Source organism: Otolemur garnettii, unplaced genomic scaffold (genome assembly GCF_000181295.1).
Source record: "Otolemur garnettii isolate 467f Iridium unplaced genomic scaffold, OtoGar3 scaffold00166, whole genome shotgun sequence".
Taxonomy (NCBI): Eukaryota; Metazoa; Chordata; class Mammalia; order Primates; family Galagidae; genus Otolemur; species Otolemur garnettii.
Genome location: NW_003852561.1, coordinates 2,729,144 through 2,737,186, shown reverse-complemented (window position 1 = coordinate 2,737,186; position 8,043 = coordinate 2,729,144). Strand labels below are relative to the sequence as shown.

The 8,043-nt window shown below is 48.0% G+C and overlaps 1 protein-coding gene across 2 annotated transcripts in view; it reads right to left on the bottom strand.

Annotated features, from left to right (window-relative positions):
* Positions 1–2,200, bottom strand: part of KLHL24 (kelch like family member 24) — a 43,975-nt gene extending 41,775 nt beyond the window's left edge. For both annotated transcript variants that reach the window (XM_012811591.2, XM_023519261.1), the window contains exon 1: positions 2,080–2,200. The gene's annotated coding sequence lies outside the window, so the exon portion shown is untranslated. The remainder of the gene's footprint in view (positions 1–2,079) is intronic.
* Positions 2,201–8,043: the final 5,843 nt, after the last annotated feature.

Below are 8,043 nucleotides of genomic sequence, written 5' to 3'. Positions count from 1 at the left end.
AGCAACCTCCAACTCCTGGGCTCAAGCGAGTCTCCTGCCTCAGCCTTCCAAGGAGCTGGGACCACAGGCGCCCGCCACAACGCCCAGCTATTTTTTTGGTTGCAACCATCATTGTTGTTTGGTGAGCCTGGACTGGATTCGAACCCGCCACCTTAGATGTATGTGGCTGACGCCTTAGCCGCTTGAACCATAGGCGCCGAGCCATGGTTTTATTTTTTTAAAAAGATTTGTTACGCATTTATACTTATTTAGGTACAGCAAAATGCTTTCAAGTCTCCAATTCCAGGTCCAGCTAATTCTGGGGTAGCCATCTCCACGTGAATTTTAAAAACACACTAAGAACGTATAGTCAATAACAATCATTCATAGTCAATTCCTGCTTCACCCAGGGCAGCTCCATCTTGCTACAGACACAGAAAAAAAAAGAAATCTGATAAAACCCAAGTACCCTGTTAATTCAAGAGATTAGGAAAACCATGTGCAACAAACCATGGCTAAAAATGATTTGTCTTGCAGGTTTTATCTATCATCTTAACTTCAATACACCTGCAATTCACTTCTCAAAAACTGTAATTATCATGGCGATTAATACATAGGCGAGCGTGAGATAGAGGGCAATAAAAACCAATCTTTTAGCTGGTGGACTTAAACAGTACGTAGCTACAAACACTAAGACATGCTTTAAAGAAAAACTGCTCACAAGAGCAAATGATTAAAATCCACTGAAAAAAATGTATGAATAGTCACAGCCTCTGGGGCAACAGTGAGGTCCCCTGAAAAGGAGGATTATGGTCTATATTTAGCTATGTAAACCTTGTTTACAGAATTGGCAAGAACAAATTCGCAGGACTTCCTCCGCGCCACCCAGTCAGCAAACGCCATACCATTTAAAGAGTGCAAATCTTCCGGTGCACGGAGGACTGGCCGTGGCTGCTGACCGCTGCGCGCCCAGAGCGTCCTATCTACTCCAACATTATCCGTGGGGGGCCGGGAGGCTGCCCGCCGCCAGCGGCCGAGGGGGCAGCGCGCGGTACAACCCCACTGCAGGGACAGCCAGACCAGGGTCCAGAGTGCGCGCTCCCGCGCGTCCTCCAGATCACCTTCAAGGGGGCGGGGAGAACTGCCAGGCCAGGCCCACCTAGTGACAAGACATCTGCCAATAAAAATTCGGAACGGGCCCGTCGGGTTCCGCCCACAAGCCGCCGCAGGCGCCCAATCCCGGCGGCGTTAACAGTCTTCGCCTGGGGTGTCCAGAACTCTGGGGCCAGCAAGCCGGGCACTAAATTAAGAAACCAAATCCTGGAGTGGTAGGAAGGAGGGGAGTTGAGGCGGGGACTAGGTGGGCAGAAAGCCCGCGCCCCCGCCCACCGCGGCTCCCCCGGGACGGCCGCCGCAGACCGGGTGTAGCGACCGTGGTAAACAAAGGCTCGCGGGGGGCGGGGGTAACGGTCAGGTGACAATGCCGAGCACATTTCGCAATCCCTTTAGTGGAGTTTCTCTGGCCCGCATTCCTTGGATCCCACCATGACCGGGTCAGTCCTTCCCGACGGGGACTAACGGTCGCCCCACCAAACGCAGAGGCTAGATTTTAGACCGTCACACTGGCGGCGCTTCCCGCAATAAAAAGCAGCGCCCAGTTCGATGCCCGTCGGAAACAAACAAGACTGGTCTCCCTAGCCACGTTCCCTAGCTGCCCCCGGCCCCGAGGCGGCGAGGTGACCGCGCCTGCTGCTGCCCCCAACGCCCGCGGCCACCCCTGCCACCCCGCCCTCGGCAGGCCGCGCCGCGGTTCCGGGGCAGGAGTGTCGGGAGGCGGTGGTGCCTTCCCGCGGGACTATCGTTACCGACCCGGGACGGAAGACCCTCAGTTGAACTCTGGGGGCCCCTCGCCTCAGAAATGGGCCCTGCAGCCTCAGCTGTAGTATCGCTTCAGACCCCCTGTCTTGCTGGCCGCCGCTGGCTTCCCTCCCGCAGACACCCCAGTGGTGTGGACCTCTGCAGCCCCTCCGCCCCCGAGGTTTCAGGCTCCGGCCGGTTTCTCGCCTTTGGATCGGTCCCAGAGCTGTCATTCCCAGGTACCTCTAGGTAAAGGCTGGTAGCAGCCAGCAGTGGCGGGCCCCGCGGTCCCTCAGCGGCCGGCGGCGCAGCGCACTCTCCAGTCCAGCGTCTCCTGCAGCCACCAGTCTCGGCCGCAGCTCACAACAAAGGAAACATGTGATCGTCCGGGCCAAAACACTGAGCGTCACCGACCCCTGGCCAATCCCGGTAGGCGCCCCCGCCCTGGGGCAACCTGGGAGTTGTAGTTATCACTCCCTGGGTGGCCTTCGGGGCTACCTGGGGTGCCCCCTACAAAGGGAGTGTAAAACCCAATGCAATGGCTGCGGACATGAAACACTAAGTTTTAAATAGAGGCAGGTTAAGGAAGTGGAGCCTGTGTAAGGAGTCTGGTGGGAAACCGGAATCGTATGTACATTGTCTTAAAAGACCCCCCCCCCCACCACCACCACATGCTTGGGACGAGGCTTAGAGATCTTTTTATTTGACCTTTTGATACGCAATGGGGAAATGTGAGGGCCTCACGGGTGGAAGGGACTATAGGACCCTGTCACTAGAAGGCGCAAGAAAAACCACCTTTTTTGGTAAATTTGTTAATGTCACTGGTATCAAATCCTAATATCAAATCCTTTTCATTTCAAAGGTACACACAAATCGAACAAAGTTTTTGCAAATACCTATTTCCCAAGGTAGAGTTCAAAAATGACAATATTTTACTGTTTTGTTTCTGCAAATGTTGTTTTCAAGAATGAGTATACAGTACCTCCTAAATTGCCAACCATTAAACTAGTTTTTGGTTTCTGTTATGAAAATTACGTCCCTCTTCTACACGTCATGAATGCAGTCATGCCTCTATTAAATAAGAGTGTGCTCCAATGATCAGAGGCGGAAATAATATGGAAAGCCTGTATTCAGGACTTCAAAAAAAGTATGCTTTTTAGGCCTCTTTTTGATCTCTTTTAAAAAATGAAATGTCTGCCATTTATTGAGTACCCAGTATTTTGCCATGTATAAGGCACTTTTTTTGCCCATATTTTTTTTTAGAGACAGAGTCTCACTTTATCACCCTCAGTTGAGTGCTGTAGCATCATAGCTCACAGCAACCTCCAACTCCTGAGCTTAGGCGATTCTCCTGCCTCAGCCTCTCAAGTAGCTGGAACTATGGTCACCCACCACAATGCCCAGCTTTTTGCCCAAATTTTTGAGTGAAAAATGAGGATGTGCCTTGTACTTGGGTAGTACCGCTGGGTAGCAGGGTGCCATTGCCCTCCTCTTGTTCCTGGCCAGGCTCACCAGGTTCCAGTCCAGAAGGGTTCAAGCTGGTGGGAGCAACCTTGAGCTTCTTCTGCCTAGCTGGTCATCATGGGAGGGGACAGTGGCAGTGCTAACAAGGCAAGCCATGGCCAGGACCAAAGCCTATTTCCATGGAGGAGACTAGGAGTCCTGCACAGGCTCTAGGGATGGGCCTGACTGCCTGCAGGCCAGTGACCACAGAAGCTCCTGCCCCACTGGCCACCCATGTGGCCCTCTCACTTGCCCCTGACTTGGGGTGGGAGGAAAGGGCTCCTAGAAAAGAAGGAAGGAACAGCCTTCACAGAGCAGGAAGTTCCAGAAGGGCAGTGTAATTTTCACATTTACCAGGGAAGCATTAGCCCTCACCAGATGTGTCTCTCTCAGGGAGAGCTGACCATTTTCTCAAGGGATTTTTTCCAAAAGTTTGGGGCAAAAACATGGAGTGCATTTTACATCGCAAAATATGATACCTCCTAAGCTCCAGGCTCCCTACTAGGCACTTTACATATATCTTTTAATCCTCATAAGATAGGAATTATCCATTTTACAGGTAAAGAAATTAGGCCACAGAGAGGATAAAGAGTTGCCATGGTCACTCAGTTATTAAGTGGTGAAGCTGGAGGATAAATATATATTAAATAAATAGTTTAGGTACATTACCTATTAAAATATAGTATAGATACACAGTTAACTTTCTAAAAAGTTTATTTACAAAAGTATTTCAACGCTAATAGTGAAATAGCAGCCCCATTTCCTACCTATCTCCATTTCTGATTCTCCATAGGCAACCATTTTCAACTATTTGATAATCTTTTTTTTTTTTTTTTTTTTTGAGACAGAGTTTAACATGTAACCCTCGGTAGGTGCTGTGACACCTCATGGCAACCTCAAACTCCGCAACCTCAAACTTCAGGGCTTAAACGATTCTCTTGCCTCAGCCTCTCAGTAGCTGGGGCTACAGGCAGCCGAAACAACGCCCAGCTAACACTTTCAACTATTTGAGCTGTTTCTGCTAGTATTTACATCTGTATTTCCAAATAATACATGACTATTTTCTGTCAAGGGAGCTGTCATCCTTGTTTCTCATCTTTCTAATATTATAATCTAGCTAAATCATTATTTAATGTTTTTGCTAGTGAAAGTGTATTTATTAGTCATCTTTGAGTCAATTAGTATACAATTTCTTTTTTTGTTTTCCTTGGAGTTAATAACTGTCCTTGTTTTTGTTTACTTACTTTGTTATGTATCTATCACATTTCCTCTGAGTTTCTCTAAAATAATGATAAAATACTTTCAGTATAATCTTTACGCAATCAAACCCATCAGAAAATCCATCATATGCCCGTGTGTGTAAATTTGTATGTTCATGTCTGTAGGTAATAGATGTATATTTTTTTCTCTTTGAGCCATTTGGTCCCCAGTTCCTTTTTTGGGAAGCTTCTTTTTAGCATGACTGCATGGCTACTGTTTCGGGAGTTCCTTTCTCCAGCATCCTAGGGTTTTCTTCAGTGGTAGCTAGTGTTGCCTTGCATTCTAGGGAACATATTCTTCTTAAGTAGCTCCCTATGAAAAAGTCCAGGGGAATTAAATATTTTTTAACGTTTCATGTCTAAAAATGTAATTATTCTACTTTTACCTTTGGATGATACTGTTAGCTAGATACACAATTCTAGATTATAAATTATTTTTATTCAGGATTTTGAATACGTTGCTTTAATGTCTCAAATTCCAGTGTTGCTGTTGAGAAGTACAATGCTGCTTTTATACTGATTTTACATTTCTTGGGGTGTGTACTTAATTATTTCCACTCCTCAGGGGTAATCACTCAGTGGGTTAACATGGTCTTCCTTTCGCAGCTCCTTTACTTGTAAGCACTCAGGCTCACTGATTGGTGCTCTTCAGCTTTGGGGCATTCCTAGTGACTTATGATAGTACTTCTGGGCTTTGAAACTTGATCCTTCCAGTTTTGAATAGTCACACCTGACCTGGGATGTGATTTTAACTTGTTTTCCACTTGTTTACATTTGTGCATCTATTTCTTCCATATGGTACAGCCCACAAGGTTATAAGTCCTCCTGAGTAGGAATTTGGGGTTTATAGGAAGATCCTGACCTGAAACCTCAGGGTTCTTTGCACAATTACACGGGGAAAATTTGGTGACGTAAAAGACAGAATAAGGGTGTGCGTGGGGCTCAAGCCAGGTTGGGGTGTGCCCTTGTGACTTGTACTTTACAGTGACTCAGGGAGGAGTGTCTAGGGATGTGTGCAGGTACATAGCACTAAGCTGGGTCAGTGCCCTGGGGTCAGAGGCAGAAAACTAAGCACCCAGAGGTAGGACTTGATGGAGATCACTGCCTCTATCAAGTCCTATCACCCCAGCAATGCCTACAAGGTCCCTTGTGATGCATGCTAGGGGCTACCTCTGACACCTGAACATGGCCTCAATGAACTACACACAGTTGCCCATTGACTCCTACTCTCTTGGTCTCCAGGTTATTTCCATCCATACGCTGCTCTCTTGGCTTCTCCCTCCCCTCACCCCATTCTCTAGGCTAGCCCCTACTCTTCCTTCTCGGAGGCAGCCTGGTGAGTCCTCTCTCCTGGGGAACCCTCCTTCGCCCCCACTGCCCTCTGGGCTAGGCATCTCCCATTTGTTTTCCCACAGTAGCCATCCTTACCTCTTTCCTAGCAGTGGTCACATAGGTTTATCTATGTGCCTTTCCCAACTGAGTACTCTGAGGCCCCTGAGATCAAGGATCATCTTGTTCATTTTGTATCCCTGTGTACCTGGTAGGCGCCCAGTAAGTACTTGTTAACTAATGATATGATCTCTACTTTTTGAAGTTAAGGGGACCTGAGAGAGAAAAACAGCAACTGAGATCCACTTGGAGGTGGCCAGCATAAGGAGGTTTTCAGACACTTGGAGGAGGAAGTTCAGGGTGATCAATCACAACTTTGAGAGAGGAAGGGAGAGAGAGACCCACAGGCAGGCAACCTTGGAGACAGACATCTGATCACACTTGCAGAAGCCTACTGGGGGTGATGGGTGGCTCTTCAGGCAGCCAAAATGTGGGTGGTTTTGGCATTGGTGGAGGACCCAGGGAGTTACACCTCCTCCACAAGTCAGTAAGTGTGGCCGAGCCTTTTCCTCAGCTGGGGCTGGCATGGAGACCGAGCTGTCAAGTCCAGGACGAATATACCTGAGTGAGATTAAGACATTATGTGATTTATTTTGTGTGGTGTTTATAATCCAGGTCTACCTAGTCATTTGAAGGAGGAAAATGCTTGGAGTCAGGGTAGCCAGAAGGTCTTCAGACTTATTTTCTCTCCTTTCAGTGTTTAGAATGTGGTGTCATAGTGCGTCTTCTTATAAGTCCCACACAGCAGTCTTTGTTCTCCTCTTTTTTTTTTGTAGTTTTGGTCAGGGCCAGGCTTGAACCTGCCACTCTGTGTATGGGGCCGGTGTCCTATTCCTTGAGCCACAGGCACTGCCTGTTCTCCTCTTTGTAGCACTCACGACAGCCTTTAAGATTTGAAGGTGGCCTAGTATCCATAGTTCCTGCTCTCCCTCCCCAGGTTTGTCTTTCTTCCCCACGCAGACAGGGGTCAGGACCACTCCCTGGACACACCAGATACATTCAGACTTCCCTGTTCCCCGCCTTGGCCTCCAGCACTTAGAGTCTCCCCTGTGTGTAACTTTAGTAGAAACTTTGGTCATCCTTTTTTTTTGAGACAGAGTCTCACTTGGTCAACCTCACAGCAACTTCAAACTCTTGGGTTCAAGTGATCCTCTTGCCTCAGCCTCACAGGTAGCTGGGACTATGGCTGCCCACCACAACGCCCGGCTATATTTTTAGAGACTGGGTTGTTTCACTCTGACTCAGGCTGGTCTCGAACCCATGAGCTCAGGCAATCCACCCGCCTCAGCCTCCCAAGTGCTGTGATTACAGCCTGAGCCACCGCGACAGCCACTTTGGTCATCTTTTAAGGCCCATCCTGGTGCCCCCTCTTCTGTGGGTAGTCTCTGATTATCTCCTTTCTCCCTCACCTGCTCTGAAGTCACGCATACCTTCTAGTCCTTTAGCATGTGATACTTACACTGTGCTTATACCGCGTACCTCCTCTGACAAGCTCCAGGCTCTGTACTGTGAGCTCCTCTCCCACAAGTCCCAGCTAAAAATCTCTGCTGAATGGAGATTTTCTGATGGTTTCACGATGAGAGAATTACTTGGCCTCTCATACTGCGAGACTCCATAGCAATCCCCTTTAAACACCCATGCTCCTTCCTCTCGGCTGTTTTTCTTTTCTCATCTACTAGCCTTTGCTTGGGTTTCTTTCCTTCCCGCAGTCTCTGCCACCTTCCTCCCAAACACCTTCTCTCCTCCCATCACTTTTGCAGTAATTTGCATTTTCATACTCATCACCTTTCAAACAAGACAGTTCTCTTTTTTTGTCTAATTTCTGATTTATTTATTTCAGGTTAATATTAGTGATATGAGGGCACATATGATTAGGTTACCTCAGTTGCTTTTGGAAGGTCAAACAAGACAGTTCAGTTCCACTCTTCAGAAGACAGAGAATATCATAAATAACAAATTATTTCTGCCCATGACCTTCATGCCCTGCTCATCCCATTTCTCACCACAGACGTTTCACCTCTCAGCAAGTCTGCTCCATAGTACCACCGCCCCCCCC